Consider the following 22,831-nt stretch of genomic DNA (forward strand, 5'->3'; position numbering starts at 1 on the left):
ATGAGCCCAAACAAGTCTCTAAAAGCATGAGTTTGCAACTACTTTACTTTTGGAGAAAATTCAAAACATTCACTATTCAATAGAGCCCAATAGCAAAAATCAGGTTTTGAATGAAGAATCACATTTCTTGGTAAAATCATGCAGGATTGAAATTTTTGATGGTTTTTTACTCCTCTCAACAGCCCAAACAAGTTTCTAAAAGGATGAGTTTGCAACTACTTTACTTTTGGAGAAAATTCAAAACGTTCATTATTCAATAGGGCCCAAACTATCAAAAACCAGCGGTTTCAATGAACACACATTTCTTGGTAGAATCATGCAGGACTGAAATTTTTGATGTTTTTCTACTCCTCTCATGAGCCCAAACAAGTCTCTAAAAGCATGAGTTTGCAACTACTTTACTTTTGGAAATTCAAAACATTCATTATTCAATAGAGCCCAATAGCAAAAACCAGCGTTTTGAATGAAGAATCACATTTCTTGGTAGAATCATGCAGGATTGAAATTTTTGATGGTTTTTTACTCCTCTCAACAGCCCAAACAAGTTTCTAAAAGGATGAGTTTGCAACTACTTTACTTTTGGAGAAAATTCAAAACATTCATTATTCAATAGGGCCCAAACTATCAAAAACCAGCGGTTTCAATGAACACACATTTCTTGGTAGAATCATGCAGGACTGAAATTTTTGATGTTTTTCTACTCCTCTCATGAGCCCAAACAAGTCTCTAAAAGCATGAGTTTGCAACTACTTTACTTTTGGAGAAAATTCAAAACATTCATTATTCAATAGGGCCCAAACTATCAAAAACCAGCGGTTTGAATCAACACACATTTCTTGGTAGAATCATGCAGGACTGAAATTTTTGATGTTTTTCTACTCCTCTCATGAGCCCAAACAAGTCTCTAAAAGCATGAGTTTGCAACTACTTTACTTTTGTAGAAAATTCAAAACATTCATTATTCAATAGAGCCCAATAGCAAAAACCAGCGTTTTGAATGAAGAATCACACTTCTTGGTAGAATCATGCAGGATTGAAATTTTTGATGGTTTTTTACTCCTCTCAACAGCCCAAACAAGTTTCTAAAAGGATGAGTTTGCAACTACTTTACTTTTGGAGAAAATTCAAAACATTCATTATTCAATAGGGCCCAAACTATCAAAAACCAGCCGTTTCAATGAACACACATGTCTTGGTAGAATCATGCAGGACTGAAATTTTTGATGTTTTTCTACTCCTCTCATGAGCCCAAACAAGTCTCTAAAAGCATGAGTTTGCAACTACTTTACTTTTGGAGAAAATTCAAAACATTCACTATTCAATAGAGCCCAATAGCAAAAATCAGGTTTTGAATGAAGAATCACATTTCTTGGTAAAATCATGCAGGATTGAAATTTTTGATGGTTTTTTACTCCTCTCAACAGCCCAAACAAGTTTCTAAAAGGATGAGTTTGCAACTACTTTACTTTTGGAGAAAATTCAAAACATTCATTATTCAATAGGGCCCAAACTATCAAAAACCAGCGGTTTCAATGAACACACATTTCTTGGTAGAATCATGCAGGACTGAAATTTTTGATGTTTTTCTACTCCTCTCATGAGCCCAAACAAGTCTCTAAAAGCATGAGTTTGCAACTACTTTACTTTTGGAGAAAATTCAAAACATTCATTATTCAATAGAGCCCAATAGCAAAAACCAGCGTTTTGAATGAAGAATCACATTTCTTGGTAGAATCATGCAGGATTGAAATTTTTGATGGTTTTTTACTCCTCTCAACAGCCCAAACAAGTTTCTAAAAGGATGAGTTTGCAACTACTTTACTTTTGGAGAAAATTCAAAACATTCATTATTCAATAGGGCCCAAACTATCAAAAACCAGCGGTTTCAATGAACACACATTTCTTGGTAGAATCATGCAGGACTGAAATTTTTGATGTTTTTCTACTCCTCTCATGAGCCCAAACAAGTCTCTAAAAGCATGAGTTTGCAACTACTTTACTTTTGGAGAAAATTCAAAACATTCATTATTCAATAGGGCCCAAACTATCAAAAACCAGCGGTTTGAATCAACACACATTTCTTGGTAGAATCATGCAGGACTGAAATTTTTGATGTTTTTCTACTCCTCTCATGAGCCCAAACAAGTCTCTAAAAGCATGAGTTTGCAACTACTTTACTTTTGGAGAAAATTCAAAACATTCATTATTCAATAGAGCCCAATAGCAAAAACCAGCGTTTTGAATGAAGAATCACATTTCTTGGTAGAATCATGCAGGATTGAAATTTTTGATGGTTTTTTACTCCTCTCAACAGCCCAAACAAGTTTCTAAAAGGATGAGTTTGCAACTACTTTACTTTTGGAGAAAATTCAAAACATTCATTATTCAATAGGGCCCAAACTATCAAAAACCAGCGGTTTCAATGAACACACATTTCTTGGTAGAATCATGCAGGACTGAAATTTTTGATGTTTTTCTACTCCTCTCATGAGCCCAAACAAGTCTCTAAAAGCATGAGTTTGCAACTACTTTACTTTTGGAGAAAATTCAAAACATTCATTATTCAATAGGGCCCAAACTATCAAAAACCAGCGGTTTGAATCAACACACATTTCTTGGTAGAATCATGCAGGACTGAAATTTTTGATGTTTTTCTACTCCTCTCATGAGCCCAAACAAGTCTCTAAAAGCATGAGTTTGCAACTACTTTACTTTTGTAGAAAATTCAAAACATTCATTATTCAATAGAGCCCAATAGCAAAAACCAGCGTTTTGAATGAAGAATCACACTTCTTGGTAGAATCATGCAGGATTGAAATTTTTGATGGTTTTTTACTCCTCTCAACAGCCCAAACAAGTTTCTAAAAGGATGAGTTTGCAACTACTTTACTTTTGGAGAAAATTCAAAACATTCATTATTCAATAGGGCCCAAACTATCAAAAACCAGCCGTTTCAATGAACACACATGTCTTGGTAGAATCATGCAGGACTGAAATTTTTGATGTTTTTCTACTCCTCTCATGAGCCCAAACAAGTCTCTAAAAGCATGAGTTTGCAACTACTTTACTTTTGGAGAAAATTCAAAACATTCACTATTCAATAGAGCCCAATAGCAAAAATCAGGTTTTGAATGAAGAATCACATTTCTTGGTAAAATCATGCAGGATTGAAATTTTTGATGGTTTTTTACTCCTCTCAACAGCCCAAACAAGTTTCTAAAAGGATGAGTTTGCAACTACTTTACTTTTGGAGAAAATTCAAAACATTCATTATTCAATAGGGCCCAAACTATCAAAAACCAGCGGTTTCAATGAACACACATTTCTTGGTAGAATCATGCAGGACTGAAATTTTTGATGTTTTTCTACTCCTCTCATGAGCCCAAACAAGTCTCTAAAAGCATGAGTTTGCAACTACTTTACTTTTGGAGAAAATTCAAAACATTCATTATTCAATAGAGCCCAATAGCAAAAACCAGCGTTTTGAATGAAGAATCACATTTCTTGGTAGAATCATGCAGGATTGAAATTTTTGATGGTTTTTTACTCCTCTCAACAGCCCAAACAAGTTTCTAAAAGGATGAGTTTGCAACTACTTTACTTTTGGAGAAAATTCAAAACATTCATTATTCAATAGGGCCCAAACTATCAAAAACCAGCGGTTTCAATGAACACACATTTCTTGGTAGAATCATGCAGGACTGAAATTTTTGATGTTTTTCTACTCCTCTCATGAGCCCAAACAAGTCTCTAAAAGCATGAGTTTGCAACTACTTTACTTTTGGAGAAAATTCAAAACATTCATTATTCAATAGGGCCCAAACTATCAAAAACCAGCGGTTTGAATCAACACACATTTCTTGGTAGAATCATGCAGGACTGAAATTTTTGATGTTTTTCTACTCCTCTCATGAGCCCAAACAAGTCTCTAAAAGCATGAGTTTGCAACTACTTTACTTTTGGAGAAAATTCAAAACATTCATTATTCAATAGAGCCCAATAGCAAAAACCAGCGTTTTGAATGAAGAATCACATTTCTTGGTAGAATCATGCAGGATTGAAATTTTTGATGGTTTTTTACTCCTCTCAACAGCCCAAACAAGTTTCTAAAAGGATGAGTTTGCAACTACTTTACTTTTGGAGAAAATTCAAAACATTCATTATTCAATAGGGCCCAAACTATCAAAAACCAGCCGTTTCAATGAACACACATGTCTTGGTAGAATCATGCAGGACTGAAATTTTTGATGTTTTTCTACTCATCTCATGAGCCCAAACAAGTCTCTAAAAGGATAAGTTTGCAACTACTTTACTTTTGGAGAAAATTCAAAACATTCATTATTCAATAGAGCCCAATAGCAAAAACCAGCGTTTTGAATGAAGAATCACATTTCTTGGTAGAATCATGCAGGATTGAAATTTTTGATGGTTTTTTACTCCTCTCAACAGCCCAAACAAGTTTCTAAAAGGATGAGTTTGCAACTACTTTACTTTTGGAGAAAATTCAAAACATTCATTATTCAATAGGGCCCAAACTATCAAAAACCAGCGGTTTCAATGAACACACATTTCTTGGTAGAATCATGCAGGACTGAAATTTTTGATGTTTTTCTACTCCTCTCATGAGCCCAAACAAGTCTCTAAAAGCATGAGTTTGCAACTACTTTACTTTTGGAGAAAATTCAAAACATTCACTATTCAATAGAGCCCAATAGCAAAAATCAGGTTTTGAATGAAGAATCACATTTCTTGGTAAAATCATGCAGGATTGAAATTTTTGATGTTTTTTTACTCCTCTCAACAGCCCAAACAAGTTTCTAAAAGGATGAGTTTGCAACTACTTTACTTTTGGAGAAAATTCAAAACATTCATTATTCAATAGGGCCCAAACTATCAAAAACCAGCGGTTTCAATGAACACACATTTCTTGGTAGAATCATGCAGGACTGAAATTTTTGATGTTTTTCTACTCCTCTCATGAGCCCAAACAAGTCTCTAAAAGCATGAGTTTGCAACTACTTTACTTTTGGAGAAAATTCAAAACATTCATTATTCAATAGAGCCCAATAGCAAAAACCAGCGTTTTGAATGAAGAATCACATTTCTTGGTAGAATCATGCAGGATTGAAATTTTTGATGGTTTTTTACTCCTCTCAACAGCCCAAACAAGTTTCTAAAAGGATGAGTTTGCAACTACTTTACTTTTGGAGAAAATTCAAAACATTCATTATTCAATAGGGCCCAAACTATCAAAAACCAGCGGTTTGAATGAACACACATTTCTTGGTAGAATCATGCAGGACTGAAATTTTTGATGTTTTTCTACTCCTCTCATGAGCCCAAACAAGTCTCTAAAAGCATGAGTTTGCAACTACTTTACTTTTGGAGAAAATTCAAAACATTCATTATTCAATAGAGCCCAATAGCAAAAACCAGCGTTTTGAATGAAGAATCACATTTCTTGGTAGAATCATGCAGGATTGAAATTTTTGATGGTTTTTTTACTCCTCTCAACAGCCCAAACAAGTTTCTAAAAGGATGAGTTTGCAACTACTTTACTTTTGGAGAAAATTCAAAACATTCATTATTCAATAGGGCCCAAACTATCAAAAACCAGCCGTTTCAATGAACACACATGTCTTGGTAGAATCATGCAGGACTGAAATTTTTGATGTTTTTCTACTCATCTCATGAGCCCAAACAAGTCTCTAAAAGCATGAGTTTGCAACTACTTTACTTTTGGAGAAAATTCAAAACATTCATTATTCAATAGGGCCCAAACTATCAAAAACCAGCGGTTTGAATCAACACACATTTCTTGGTAGAATCATGCAGGACTGAAATTTTTGATGTTTTTTCTACTCCTCTCATGAGCCCAAACAAGTCTCTAAAAGCATGAGTTTGCAACTACTTTACTTTTGTAGAAAATTCAAAACATTCATTATTCAATAGAGCCCAATAGCAAAAACCAGCGTTTTGAATGAAGAATCACATTTCTTGGTAGAATCATGCAGGATTGAAATTTTTGATGGTTTTTTACTCCTCTCAACAGCCCAAACAAGTTTCTAAAAGGATGAGTTTGCAACTACTTTACTTTTGGAGAAAATTCAAAACATTCATTATTCAATAGGGCCCAAACTATCAAAAACCAGCGGTTTCAATGAACACTCATTTCTTGGTAGAATCATGCAGGACTGAAATTTTTGATGTTTTTCTACTCCTCTCATGAGCCCAAACAAGTCTCTAAAAGCATGAGTTTGCAACTACTTTACTTTTGGAGAAAATTCAAAACATTCATTATTCAATAGGGCCCAAACTATCAAAAACCAGCGGTTTGAATCAACACACATTTCTTGGTAGAATCATGCAGGACTGACATTTTTGATGTTTTTCTACTCCTCTCATGAGCCCAAACAAGTCTCTAAAAGCATGAGTTTGCAACTACTTTATTTTTGTAGAAAATTCAAAACATTCATTATTCAATAGAGCCCAATAGCAAAAACCAGCGTTTTGAATGAAGAATCACATTTCTTGGTAGAATCATGCAGGATTGAAATTTTTGATGGTTTTTTACTCCTCTCAACAGCCCAAACAAGTTTCTAAAAGGATGAGTTTGCAACTACTTTACTTTTGGAGAAAATTCAAAACATTGGGGGGCGTGGCCAGCGTCTGAGCTGAATGGAAGCCTGAGCTCTGAGCTCCTCCACAGGGCAGCCTACCAAGCGCTATTAACAAGCGACTTACAAGCCAGGACTGGCTGAAAACTTGTGGGAACCTCCATAGGCACCAGCGGTGCCCCCACATAATGGATCCGCTTAATAGAAAAGCAGGAAAATCAAAAAATCTGGAGCGCTCTCCCCTCATGCTGAGGAGCCAAGATGGCGCCCGCCACACAGCAGCCACAGCCTGCAGCCCCAGCCTGAGCGGCGCACAGCGGGAGAGAACGCCACAGAGACTGAAACACGCAGTATTCAAGTCAGGGGGTAAGTCTGCCCCCATCCCTGCAAAAACCGCCGCTCCATATATTAAAGAAAGCGCTAAATTCAGTGTTAAAAGTAGCGCTGAGAAGAAGGAGGCAAAATATCGCGAGATTAACCGGGAAACAGACGGGATTGCGCAGCAAGTACGCAAATTGCGTACCTTAAGCAAAAATCTTGCGCAGCCTGTGAAATCTTGCACAGCAGCAACGCTCACAGCCGCTATGGAGGCCACAAATACAATAAGGGCCTCCTCATCTTGTCCAGATATCTCCACCATTTCAGACACCCCTCTAACGCCACCACAGAGGGAACTGTCCCCTGCCTCACAAAATAGCTGCAGATTAAGCAGTAGCTCGGCTGAGCTGCAAAGTGAGACGCAGATGGAGGACTTCTGCACTCCAGATAACCCCATGCCTGAAAACATTTTACATGTTTTGACTGAGGTAGAGGCTACCAACAAAGCAGCTTCAGAATTGTTCATAAAAAATATGGTGTGCCTTCTTGCAAAGACATTCCAAAAACAACTAGAGGGATATAATACAAACCTCCAAAACAATATAGACAGTCTGGGCCAGAGGGTGAATCACTTGGAGTCGAAAATGGAGGAGATAGTCCAGTCTCACAACAATTTGATAGACGAACATTATGCCTTAGAGAAAGAAGTTACCTTCCTAAAGTCAAGACTGATAGAACAAGAGGACAGGAGCAGGAGAAACAACCTTAAATTCAGAGGAATACCTGAGAATGTCAAGGACAGAGATCTTGATTCATATGTGCAAAAAATGCTCCATGCTATGCTCCCAGGTGCTTCCAAAGGAGACCTCTTAATAGAACGCATACACAGACTACCTAAGTCCAAATATGCCCCTGAAAGAGCTCCGCGGGATGTTATTGCATTCTTTCACTATTTTCTGACAAAGGAGGACATTTTGAGGAAGAGCAAGCAGTCACCCATCTTACCAAGACCATATGAGGGTATTAAGATCTTTGCAGACTTTTCAAAAGCCACGTTGCAAAAAAGGAGAGACTTTTTCCCTATCACTGCACACCTACGGGAGCACAGGGTGCTATACAGATGGGGCTTTCCTACAAAAATATTGGTCATGAAGGAAAACACTACTTTTGCCTTGTCTAACATTGATAACTGTGATAGATTCTTTCAGGACCTTGGTATTCCTCCAATGAAGAACTCATCTTTATCCTACAATCAAGAGAGGAGCAACTCTTCACGACAGCCAAGACGTTTGTCACAGTCCTGGACCACACAAAAGAAAAGATAATGGACTTGGTAGGTGTTGACCCTGGCTCTTGGCCTGAACTTTTATCCCCAAACACTAACCGAGAGATTTCTCTTGGTATCATTTCTTTTGAGAAATTCAACTTCCTTGTTAACAAGTTTGTTTTGTTCTAGGTTATTCCAGGTTATAACATGTTTCTATTCACAGGCACACCAGGCACTGACAACAAATTTCTAGAGAAATACCACTCTTTTTGGATATATGTCCAGATGGACTATTCTATCTTATTGAGTTATTTAACACATTTCTTTCTTTTTGATATATTATGGAGTTGAAAATCCTATCATTTAATGTAAATGGGCTTAATAGTCCCTTTAAAAGGTATGCTCTGTGGAAGGAGATCAAAAGATTGAAAGCAAATGTTGCTATGATACAGGAAACCCACCTCCTGGAAACTGATAATAACAGATTTAAAAACAAAGATTATCCTCAGATTTTCTTCTCCAACAACGAGGGAGGGAAAAAAGCTGGGGTGGCCATTGCCTTCCACAGAGACCTACCAGTGGTTATTTCAGATGTTTATAAAGACAATAAAGGCAGATATTTAATCATCAATTTTACCTTGGAGGGAATGGAATACACTGTGGTTAATGTATACGCCCCTAATGTGAGACAAATTAGCTTTCTCAATAAAGTCAAAAGAAAATTATCTAAATTTAGCAAGGGACAAATCATATGGGGGGGAGACTTTAATTGTATTGTTGACCCAAGCACTGATTGCTCATCCTCTGCTCCATACTACAGAAGTGTGAATTTGGGGAAGTGGCTGAGCAATGCTAACCTACACGACAGTTGTAAAATATTGAACCCTAATTCTAGAGAATACACCAGATTCTGCCCACACAACAGATCTTATACCAAAATAGATCATATATTTACCAGTTTTTCCTTACTAGATTCGTATATAGATTTCCAAACTGGCCCCATCACATGGTCGGACCATGCTCCAATTCTATTAACATTACAGGTTTCCTCTTCGACTCAAAGACACTACAATTGGAGATATAGCAAATTTGTAGTAGACTCCCCAGATAATATAGCAACAATAAAAAACACTATAATGAATTATTTTAAAGAAAATGACTCCCAGGAAATCTCCCCTGAAACCTTATGGTTAGCACATAAATGTGTCGTTAGAGGCCACTTAATTCAGATGGCCTCAAGACAAAAGAGGGAAAGAGAGAGCAAACAGAGGCTGTTACTAGAACAAATCAAAAAACTTGAAGACCAGGCCAAAGTGGAAAAATCTTTTACTAAATACAAGGAGTTATACTCCCTTAGATTGGAATTTAGAAATCTTCTCATAAATATTTACGAAAAAAAGACTCTGTTTAACAGGGCAGGGTTTTACATAAATAACAACAAAAACTCAAAAACTATGGCAAATAGATTCAAACCCATAAATAAAAAGCATTTAATTAAAAAACTTTCCCAGAACTCAGTGAATATAGAAAAGCCAAGGGACATAGCTTTGGCTTTTGAAAAATACTACTCAAACCTTTACAATATAGGAAAAAATGGGACTTATCCCCCTCCTACAGAGGAGATGATAGATAATTTCCTGGGAGGAGTAGAGTTGAGATCTCTGTCTTCTGAGCAAAGGGAAATGCTTGATGCACCCTTCTCTGAGGGAGAGGTGTCTCTGGCAATAAAAAATCTCAAATGTAATAAGGCTCCTGGTCCAGACGGATTCCCTGTGGAATATTATAAAACATTTCAGGAAAATCTGGTCCCCTATTTAACAAACACCCTAAATTTTATAAAATCAAAAGGAACATGTAGTGCAGATATGCTGAGAGCCACCATAGTGGTAATCCCCAAACCGGACAAAGATCCCACCAAGATAGAAAACTATAGACCCATATCCCTCCTGAATGCAGACATCAAGGTCTATGCAAAAATACTGGCAGAAAGGGTGCAAGATGTTATCCAATATCTCATACATCCCGATCAAGTGGGTTTTGTAAAATTTAGACAGACTTCTGACAGTTCAAGAAGTGTCTTGCACCATATACACTTTTGTAACAAGAAAAAAATTCCCAGTCTGTTTGTGGCCCTTGATGCGGAGAAAGCTTTTGACCGCATCAATTGGACATATGCATTCGCAGTATTAAAGAAGATGGGTTTTGGTGAGGAGATGTTGAAAAGTGTTCAGGCTCTGTACTCCCAACCGTCTGCCTCTGTGCTGGTCAATAGCACGATGTCAGGGAAATTTGACATAACAAACGGAACAAGACAGGGATGCCCTCTGTCCCCAATTATTTTTATCCTGAGTCTGGAACCACTGGCTCAAAGGATAAGGGACTCGAGTGAGGTGAGGGGAGTACGGTTGGGAGATGTAGAGCATAAAATAAATTTATATGCAGACGATATCATACTCACACTGACAGATCCTGTTGAGTCATTGAAGGCGACTTGGGACATCATAGAGTTGTTTGGTTCAATATCATATTATAAACTCAATGTAAAAAAGACTAACGTTTTGTCACTATTTATTTCAGCCCCTATAAAACAGCAATTACAAGATAAGTACCCTTTTACTTGGGACTGCACTAAAATCCCATATCTAGGAATTTGGCTCACAAGCGACCTCACACACACAAGTGAGGTAAACATGGATAGCCTTTTGAAATCTCTTGACACTAAGTTGGGAGAATTGTCAAAAACCCCAGCCACTTGGTTGGGAAGAATAGTACTATATAAGATGTTCTGCCTCCCAAAGGTGTTGTTTTTGTATAGGAATGTCCCTCTGCCTTTATCAATGCAACACATACAAAAATTAACTCATCAAATGAACAGATTTATTTGGAATAATAAAAAGCCTAGAGTAAAGAAACACACACTACTTAAATCTAGAGAAAATGGGGGGATAGCCCTTCCAGACTTAGAGGCATATTACTTTGCCACCACAACTGAATTGACAAAAATGTGGCTCACAGAACAGACAGAATTGGGATGGCCAAAAATTGAAAGAGATTTAATGCCTAATAAAGAACCGACACTTTATGTTTCCTATTTTCTTCTGCACAGAGGAGAGATTGGAGACATAGAAAACCCAATACTCAGAGCCTCTATGCAGAGTTGGTCACATATGTGCAGGAGAAGGTTTAATGTCTCCCCTGTTTCAACCAAAAGACTGAGACTTCACTTTTTGGCACCTGTCAAGGTTTCTTTGAGACCCATGTTTGATAATTGGAAAACATTCCCCATTGCTTATGTGGATGATTTATTGGACAATAATAAAGTCATGCCTTTTGAGTTGGTCAAGGCTAAATTTAAAATCCCTAATACGGAATATATGAAATACCTCATACTCAAAGAGGAATATAACAAATTTAAGAGATATTTCTGCAAGATAGTTTTGGTCAACCATACCATTTATAATTTCCTAACCAGCACAACCCCCAGGCACAAGAGCTCTCTTAAACCCCTGTATAACTTCCTGACCGGCAAATACACCTTTTCTAAGGGTGGATGCTTTGAAAAATGGGAGACTACTCTGCAGAAGCAGATTTATGCCCCACAGTGGACATTGTCTTTTAAAACTGCAGTGAGGTCTACAAATTGCATGAACATTCTGGAAACACATTACAAACTAGTCCACAGATATTACTTGACCCCAAACAGGATTAAACATTTTGGGGAAGGGGGATCTGATCTGTGTTGGCGGGGATGCGGGTCTCAGGCTGACTTACTCCATATTTTCTGGGGATGCCCGGTACTGAAACCATACTGGCTTAAGGTCTCCAATTTGATTTCGATCATATGCAACTGGCGTGTTCAGTTGCACCCTGCCTTGGCCTTACTACTCATAGATATTTGCAGATTCAAAACAACAAAGTATTTGGTTGCCCACATTCTCATGTCTGCAATATACCTTATAGCGAAAGGTTGGAACAATAAGCAACCTCCGAACATTGCCACATTGATCATGTTGGTGGACAAACATTGTGTTTATGAAAAAATTCATTATATCAACAATATGTCAATAAAGTTATTTGACGACAGATGGCATAGATGGTTGAAACTCAAACCTAAGATAGAAGAAGAATTTATATCTTGATATCTTGATTTTTGCTCTTTTTGTGTGCCAAAATTTCACATATATTTGGTGTTTGCCTGTGCTGTTGTAATTGTTTTTCAAATCTATTTCAATTAATGTTAATTGTACATACTTTAAATGATGATATGATGTTCAGATACCATATGATGATGTCCTGATGTACATTATCTTGACTCTATTCGAGCATGATATATATGAGGTATGTTTATACATTTCTATTATTTTGAAAACTCAATAAAAATATTGTTTAAGAAAATTCAAAACATTCATTATTCAATAGGGCCCAAACTATCAAAAACCAGCCGTTTCAATGAACACACATGTCTTCGTAGAATCATGCAGGACTGAAATTTTTGATGTTTTTCTACTCCTCTCATGAGCCCAAACAAGTCTCTAAAAGCATGAGTTTGCAACTACTTTACTTTTGGAGAAAATTCAAAACATTCACTATTCAATAGAGCCCAATAGCAAAAATCAGGTTTTGAATGAAGAATCACATTTCTTGGTAAAATCATGCAGGATTGAAATTTTTGATGTTTTTTTACTCCTCTCAACAGCCCAAACAAGTTTCTAAAAGGATGAGTTTGCAACTACTTTACTTTTGGAGAAAATTCAAAACATTCATTATTCAATAGGGCCCAAACTATCAAAAACCAGCGGTTTCAATGAACACACATTTCTTGGTAGAATCATGCAGGACTGAAATTTTTGATGTTTTTCTACTCCTCTCATGAGCCCAAACAAGTCTCTAAAAGCATGAGTTTGCAACTACTTTACTTTTGGAGAAAATTCAAAACATTCATTATTCAATAGAGCCCAATAGCAAAAACCAGCGTTTTGAATGAAGAATCACATTTCTTGGTAGAATCATGCAGGATTGAAATTTTTGATGGTTTTTTACTCCTCTCAACAGCCCAAACAAGTTTCTAAAAGGATGAGTTTGCAACTACTTTACTTTTGGAGAAAATTCAAAACATTCATTATTCAATAGGGCCCAAACTATCAAAAACCAGCGGTTTGAATGAACACACATTTCTTGGTAGAATCATGCAGGACTGAAATTTTTGATGTTTTTCTACTCCTCTCATGAGCCCAAACAAGTCTCTAAAAGCATGAGTTTGCAACTACTTTACTTTTGGAGAAAATTCAAAACATTCATTATTCAATAGAGCCCAATAGCAAAAACCAGCGTTTTGAATGAAGAATCACATTTCTTGGTAGAATCATGCAGGATTGAAATTTTTGATGGTTTTTTTACTCCTCTCAACAGCCCAAACAAGTTTCTAAAAGGATGAGTTTGCAACTACTTTACTTTTGGAGAAAATTCAAAACATTCATTATTCAATAGGGCCCAAACTATCAAAAACCAGCCGTTTCAATGAACACACATGTCTTGGTAGAATCATGCAGGACTGAAATTTTTGATGTTTTTCTACTCATCTCATGAGCCCAAACAAGTCTCTAAAAGCATGAGTTTGCAACTACTTTACTTTTGGAGAAAATTCAAAACATTCATTATTCAATAGGGCCCAAACTATCAAAAACCAGCGGTTTGAATCAACACACATTTCTTGGTAGAATCATGCAGGACTGAAATTTTTGATGTTTTTTCTACTCCTCTCATGAGCCCAAACAAGTCTCTAAAAGCATGAGTTTGCAACTACTTTACTTTTGTAGAAAATTCAAAACATTCATTATTCAATAGAGCCCAATAGCAAAAACCAGCGTTTTGAATGAAGAATCACATTTCTTGGTAGAATCATGCAGGATTGAAATTTTTGATGGTTTTTTACTCCTCTCAACAGCCCAAACAAGTTTCTAAAAGGATGAGTTTGCAACTACTTTACTTTTGGAGAAAATTCAAAACATTCATTATTCAATAGGGCCCAAACTATCAAAAACCAGCGGTTTCAATGAACACTCATTTCTTGGTAGAATCATGCAGGACTGAAATTTTTGATGTTTTTCTACTCCTCTCATGAGCCCAAACAAGTCTCTAAAAGCATGAGTTTGCAACTACTTTACTTTTGGAGAAAATTCAAAACATTCATTATTCAATAGGGCCCAAACTATCAAAAACCAGCGGTTTGAATCAACACACATTTCTTGGTAGAATCATGCAGGACTGACATTTTTGATGTTTTTCTACTCCTCTCATGAGCCCAAACAAGTCTCTAAAAGCATGAGTTTGCAACTACTTTATTTTTGTAGAAAATTCAAAACATTCATTATTCAATAGAGCCCAATAGCAAAAACCAGCGTTTTGAATGAAGAATCACATTTCTTGGTAGAATCATGCAGGATTGAAATTTTTGATGGTTTTTTACTCCTCTCAACAGCCCAAACAAGTTTCTAAAAGGATGAGTTTGCAACTACTTTACTTTTGGAGAAAATTCAAAACATTGGGGGGCGTGGCCAGCGTCTGAGCTGAATGGAAGCCTGAGCTCTGAGCTCCTCCACAGGGCAGCCTACCAAGCGCTATTAACAAGCGACTTACAAGCCAGGACTGGCTGAAAACTTGTGGGAACCTCCATAGGCACCAGCGGTGCCCCCACATAATGGATCCGCTTAATAGAAAAGCAGGAAAATCAAAAAATCTGGAGCGCTCTCCCCTCATGCTGAGGAGCCAAGATGGCGCCCGCCACACAGCAGCCACAGCCTGCAGCCCCAGCCTGAGCGGCGCACAGCGGGAGAGAACGCCACAGAGACTGAAACACGCAGTATTCAAGTCAGGGGGTAAGTCTGCCCCCATCCCTGCAAAAACCGCCGCTCCATATATTAAAGAAAGCGCTAAATTCAGTGTTAAAAGTAGCGCTGAGAAGAAGGAGGCAAAATATCGCGAGATTAACCGGGAAACAGACGGGATTGCGCAGCAAGTACGCAAATTGCGTACCTTAAGCAAAAATCTTGCGCAGCCTGTGAAATCTTGCACAGCAGCAACGCTCACAGCCGCTATGGAGGCCACAAATACAATAAGGGCCTCCTCATCTTGTCCAGATATCTCCACCATTTCAGACACCCCTCTAACGCCACCACAGAGGGAACTGTCCCCTGCCTCACAAAATAGCTGCAGATTAAGCAGTAGCTCGGCTGAGCTGCAAAGTGAGACGCAGATGGAGGACTTCTGCACTCCAGATAACCCCATGCCTGAAAACATTTTACATGTTTTGACTGAGGTAGAGGCTACCAACAAAGCAGCTTCAGAATTGTTCATAAAAAATATGGTGTGCCTTCTTGCAAAGACATTCCAAAAACAACTAGAGGGATATAATACAAACCTCCAAAACAATATAGACAGTCTGGGCCAGAGGGTGAATCACTTGGAGTCGAAAATGGAGGAGATAGTCCAGTCTCACAACAATTTGATAGACGAACATTATGCCTTAGAGAAAGAAGTTACCTTCCTAAAGTCAAGACTGATAGAACAAGAGGACAGGAGCAGGAGAAACAACCTTAAATTCAGAGGAATACCTGAGAATGTCAAGGACAGAGATCTTGATTCATATGTGCAAAAAATGCTCCATGCTATGCTCCCAGGTGCTTCCAAAGGAGACCTCTTAATAGAACGCATACACAGACTACCTAAGTCCAAATATGCCCCTGAAAGAGCTCCGCGGGATGTTATTGCATTCTTTCACTATTTTCTGACAAAGGAGGACATTTTGAGGAAGAGCAAGCAGTCACCCATCTTACCAAGACCATATGAGGGTATTAAGATCTTTGCAGACTTTTCAAAAGCCACGTTGCAAAAAAGGAGAGACTTTTTCCCTATCACTGCACACCTACGGGAGCACAGGGTGCTATACAGATGGGGCTTTCCTACAAAAATATTGGTCATGAAGGAAAACACTACTTTTGCCTTGTCTAACATTGATAACTGTGATAGATTCTTTCAGGACCTTGGTATTCCTCCAATGAAGAACTCATCTTTATCCTACAATCAAGAGAGGAGCAACTCTTCACGACAGCCAAGACGTTTGTCACAGTCCTGGACCACACAAAAGAAAAGATAATGGACTTGGTAGGTGTTGACCCTGGCTCTTGGCCTGAACTTTTATCCCCAAACACTAACCGAGAGATTTCTCTTGGTATCATTTCTTTTGAGAAATTCAACTTCCTTGTTAACAAGTTTGTTTTGTTCTAGGTTATTCCAGGTTATAACATGTTTCTATTCACAGGCACACCAGGCACTGACAACAAATTTCTAGAGAAATACCACTCTTTTTGGATATATGTCCAGATGGACTATTCTATCTTATTGAGTTATTTAACACATTTCTTTCTTTTTGATATATTATGGAGTTGAAAATCCTATCATTTAATGTAAATGGGCTTAATAGTCCCTTTAAAAGGTATGCTCTGTGGAAGGAGATCAAAAGATTGAAAGCAAATGTTGCTATGATACAGGAAACCCACCTCCTGGAAACTGATAATAACAGATTTAAAAACAAAGATTATCCTCAGATTTTCTTCTCCAACAACGAGGGAGGGAAAAAAGCTGGGGTGGCCATTGCCTTCCACAGAGACCTACCAGTGGTTATTTCAGATGTTTATAAAGACAATAAAGGCAGATATTTAATCATCAATTTTACCTTGGAGGGAATGGAATACACTGTGGTTAATGTATACGCCCCTAATGTGAGACAAATTAGCTTTCTCAATAAAGTCAAAAGAAAATTATCTAAATTTAGCAAGGGACAAATCATATGGGGGGGAGACTTTAATTGTATTGTTGACCCAAGCACTGATTGCTCATCCTCTGCTCCATACTACAGAAGTGTGAATTTGGGGAAGTGGCTGAGCAATGCTAACCTACACGACAGTTGTAAAATATTGAACCCTAATTCTAGAGAATACACCAGATTCTGCCCACACAACAGATCTTATACCAAAATAGATCATATATTTACCAGTTTTTCCTTACTAGATTCGTATATAGATTTCCAAACTGGCCCCATCACATGGTCGGACCATGCTCCAATTCTATTAACATTACAGGTTTCCTCTTCGACTCAAAGACACTACAATTGGAGATATAGCAAATTTGTAGTAGACTCCCCAGATAATATAGCAACAATAAAAAACACTATAATGAATTATTTTAAAGAAAATGACTCCCAGGAAATCTCCCCTGAAACCTTATGGTTAGCACATAAATGTGTCGTTAGAGGCCACTTAATTCAGATGGCCTCAAGACAAAAGAGGGAAAGAGAGAGCAAACAGAGGCTGTTACTAGAACAAATCAAAAAACTTGAAGACCAGGCCAAAGTGGAAAAATCTTTTACTAAATACAAGGAGTTATACTCCCTTAGATTGGAATTTAGAAATCTTCTCATAAATATTTACGAAAAAAAGACTCTGTTTAACAGGGCAGGGTTTTACATAAATAACAACAAAAACTCAAAAACTATGGCAAATAGATTCAAACCCATAAATAAAAAGCATTTAATTAAAAAACTTTCCCAGAACTCAGTGAATATAGAAAAGCCAAGGGACATAGCTTTGGCTTTTGAAAAATACTACTCAAACCTTTACAATATAGGAAAAAATGGGACTTATCCCCCTCCTACAGAGGAGATGATAGATAATTTCCTGGGAGGAGTAGAGTTGAGATCTCTGTCTTCTGAGCAAAGGGAAATGCTTGATGCACCCTTCTCTGAGGGAGAGGTGTCTCTGGCAATAAAAAATCTCAAATGTAATAAGGCTCCTGGTCCAGACGGATTCCCTGTGGAATATTATAAAACATTTCAGGAAAATCTGGTCCCCTATTTAACAAACACCCTAAATTTTATAAAATCAAAAGGAACATGTAGTGCAGATATGCTGAGAGCCACCATAGTGGTAATCCCCAAACCGGACAAAGATCCCACCAAGATAGAAAACTATAGACCCATATCCCTCCTGAATGCAGACATCAAGGTCTATGCAAAAATACTGGCAGAAAGGGTGCAAGATGTTATCCAATATCTCATACATCCCGATCAAGTGGGTTTTGTAAAATTTAGACAGACTTCTGACAGTTCAAGAAGTGTCTTGCACCATATACACTTTTGTAACAAGAAAAAAATTCCCAGTCTGTTTGTGGCCCTTGATGCGGAGAAAGCTTTTGACCGCATCAATTGGACATATGCATTCGCAGTATTAAAGAAGATGGGTTTTGGTGAGGAGATGTTGAAAAGTGTTCAGGCTCTGTACTCCCAACCGTCTGCCTCTGTGCTGGTCAATAGCACGATGTCAGGGAAATTTGACATAACAAACGGAACAAGACAGGGATGCCCTCTGTCCCCAATTATTTTTATCCTGAGTCTGGAACCACTGGCTCAAAGGATAAGGGACTCGAGTGAGGTGAGGGGAGTACGGTTGGGAGATGTAGAGCATAAAATAAATTTATATGCAGACGATATCATACTCACACTGACAGATCCTGTTGAGTCATTGAAGGCGACTTGGGACATCATAGAGTTGTTTGGTTCAATATCATATTATAAACTCAATGTAAAAAAGACTAACGTTTTGTCACTATTTATTTCAGCCCCTATAAAACAGCAATTACAAGATAAGTACCCTTTTACTTGGGACTGCACTAAAATCCCATATCTAGGAATTTGGCTCACAAGCGACCTCACACACACAAGTGAGGTAAACATGGATAGCCTTTTGAAATCTCTTGACACTAAGTTGGGAGAATTGTCAAAAACCCCAGCCACTTGGTTGGGAAGAATAGTACTATATAAGATGTTCTGCCTCCCAAAGGTGTTGTTTTTGTATAGGAATGTCCCTCTGCCTTTATCAATGCAACACATACAAAAATTAACTCATCAAATGAACAGATTTATTTGGAATAATAAAAAGCCTAGAGTAAAGAAACACACACTACTTAAATCTAGAGAAAATGGGGGGATAGCCCTTCCAGACTTAGAGGCATATTACTTTGCCACCACAACTGAATTGACAAAAATGTGGCTCACAGAACAGACAGAATTGGGATGGCCAAAAATTGAAAGAGATTTAATGCCTAATAAAGAACCGACACTTTATGTTTCCTATTTTCTTCTGCACAGAGGAGAGATTGGAGACATAGAAAACCCAATACTCAGAGCCTCTATGCAGAGTTGGTCACATATGTGCAGGAGAAGGTTTAATGTCTCCCCTGTTTCAACCAAAAGACTGAGACTTCACTTTTTGGCACCTGTCAAGGTTTCTTTGAGACCCATGTTTGATAATTGGAAAACATTCCCCATTGCTTATGTGGATGATTTATTGGACAATAATAAAGTCATGCCTTTTGAGTTGGTCAAGGCTAAATTTAAAATCCCTAATACGGAATATATGAAATACCTCATACTCAAAGAGGAATATAACAAATTTAAGAGATATTTCTGCAAGATAGTTTTGGTCAACCATACCATTTATAATTTCCTAACCAGCACAACCCCCAGGCACAAGAGCTCTCTTAAACCCCTGTATAACTTCCTGACCGGCAAATACACCTTTTCTAAGGGTGGATGCTTTGAAAAATGGGAGACTACTCTGCAGAAGCAGATTTATGCCCCACAGTGGACATTGTCTTTTAAAACTGCAGTGAGGTCTACAAATTGCATGAACATTCTGGAAACACATTACAAACTAGTCCACAGATATTACTTGACCCCAAACAGGATTAAACATTTTGGGGAAGGGGGATCTGATCTGTGTTGGCGGGGATGCGGGTCTCAGGCTGACTTACTCCATATTTTCTGGGGATGCCCGGTACTGAAACCATACTGGCTTAAGGTCTCCAATTTGATTTCGATCATATGCAACTGGCGTGTTCAGTTGCACCCTGCCTTGGCCTTACTACTCATAGATATTTGCAGATTCAAAACAACAAAGTATTTGGTTGCCCACATTCTCATGTCTGCAATATACCTTATAGCGAAAGGTTGGAACAATAAGCAACCTCCGAACATTGCCACATTGATCATGTTGGTGGACAAACATTGTGTTTATGAAAAAATTCATTATATCAACAATATGTCAATAAAGTTATTTGACGACAGATGGCATAGATGGTTGAAACTCAAACCTAAGATAGAAGAAGAATTTATATCTTGATATCTTGATTTTTGCTCTTTTTGTGTGCCAAAATTTCACATATATTTGGTGTTTGCCTGTGCTGTTGTAATTGTTTTTCAAATCTATTTCAATTAATGTTAATTGTACATACTTTAAATGATGATATGATGTTCAGATACCATATGATGATGTCCTGATGTACATTATCTTGACTCTATTCGAGCATGATATATATGAGGTATGTTTATACATTTCTATTATTTTGAAAACTCAATAAAAATATTGTTTAAGAAAATTCAAAACATTCATTATTCAATAGGGCCCAAACTATCAAAAACCAGCCGTTTCAATGAACACACATGTCTTCGTAGAATCATGCAGGACTGAAATTTTTGATGTTTTTCTACTCCTCTCATGAGCCCAAACAAGTCTCTAAAAGCATGAGTTTGCAACTACTTTACTTTTGGAGAAAATTCAAAACATTCACTATTCAATAGAGCCCAATAGCAAAAATCAGGTTTTGAATGAAGAATCACATTTCTTGGTAAAATCATGCAGGATTGAAATTTTTGATGGTTTTTTACTCCTCTCAACAGCCCAAACAAGTTTCTAAAAGGATGAGTTTGCAACTACTTTACTTTTGGAGAAAATTCAAAACATTCATTATTCAATAGGGCCCAAACTATCAAAAACCAGCGGTTTCAATGAACACACATTTCTTGGTAGAATCATGCAGGACTGAAATTTTTGATGTTTTTCTACTCCTCTCATGAGCCCAAACAAGTCTCTAAAAGCATGAGTTTGCAACTACTTTACTTTTGGAGAAAATTCAAAACATTCATTATTCAATAGAGCCCAATAGCAAAAACCAGCATTTTGAATGAAGAATCACATTTCTTGGTAGAATCATGCAGGATTGAAATTTTTGATGGTTTTTTACTCCTCTCAACAGCCCAAACAAGTTTCTAAAAGGATGAGTTTGCAACTACTTTACTTTTGGAGAAAATTCAAAACATTCATTATTCAATAGGGCCCAAACTATCAAAAACCAGCGGTTTCAATGAACACACATTTCTTGGTAGAATCATGCAGGACTGAAATTTTTGATGTTTTTCTACTCCTCTCATGAGCCCAAACAAGTCTCTAAAAGCATGAGTTTGCAACTACTTTACTTTTGGAGAAAATTCAAAACATTCATTATTCAATAGGGCCCAAACTATCAAAAACCAGCGGTTTGAATCAACACACATTTCTTGGTAGAATCATGCAGGACTGAAATTTTTGATGTTTTTCTACTCCTCTCATGAGCCCAAACAAGTCTCTAAAAGCATGAGTTTGCAACTACTTTACTTTTGGAGAAAATTCAAAACATTCATTATTCAATAGAGCCCAATAGCAAAAACCAGCGTTTTGAATGAAGAATCACATTTCTTGGTAGAATCATGCAGGATTGAAATTTTTGATGGTTTTTTACTCCTCTCAACAGCCCAAACAAGTTTCTAAAAGGATGAGTTTGCAACTACTTTACTTTTGGAGAAAATTCAAATCATTCATTATTCAATAGGGCCCAAACTATCAAAAACCAGCCGTTTCAATGAACACACATGTCTTGGTAGAATCATGCAGGACTGAAATTTTTGATGTTTTTCTACTCATCTCATGAGCCCAAACAAGTCTCTAAAAGCATAAGTTTGCAACTACTTTACTTTTGGAGAAAATTCAAAACATTCATTATTCAATAGAGCCCAATAGCAAAAACCAGCGTTTTGAATGAAGAATCACATTTCTTGGTAGAATCATGCAGGATTTAAATTTTTGATGGTTTTTTACTCCTCTCAACAGCCCAAACAAGTTTCTAAAAGGATGAGTTTGCAACTACTTTACTTTTGGAGAAAATTCAAAACATTCATTATTCAATAGGGCCCAAACTATCAAAAACCAGCGGTTTGAATGAACACATTTCTTGGTAGAATCATGCAGGACTGAAATTTTTGATGGTTTTTTACTCCTCTCAACAGCCCAAACAAGTTTCTAAAAGGATGAGTTTGCAACTACTTTACTTTTGGAGAAAATTCAAAACATTCATTATTCAATAGGGCCCAAACTATCAAAAACCAGCGGTTTGAATGAACACATTTCTTGGTAGAATCATGCAGGACTGAAATTTTTGATGTTTTTCTACTCCTCTCATGAGCCCAAACAAGTCTCTAAAAGCATGAGTTTGCAACTACTTTACTTTTGGAGAAAATTCAAAACATTCACTATTCAATAGAGCCCAATAGCAAAAATCAGGTTTTGAATGAAGAATCACATTTCTTGGTAAAATCATGCAGGATTGAAATTTTTGATGGTTTTTTACTCCTCTCAACAGCCCAAACAAGTTTCTAAAAGGATGAGTTTGCAACTACTTTACTTTTGGAGAAAATTCAAAACAT

This window comes from Dendrobates tinctorius, unplaced genomic scaffold (genome assembly GCF_039654945.1).
Source record: "Dendrobates tinctorius isolate UK_male_01 unplaced genomic scaffold, ASM3965494v1 ptg000125l, whole genome shotgun sequence".
Lineage (NCBI taxonomy): Eukaryota > Metazoa > Chordata > Amphibia > Anura > Dendrobatidae > Dendrobates > Dendrobates tinctorius.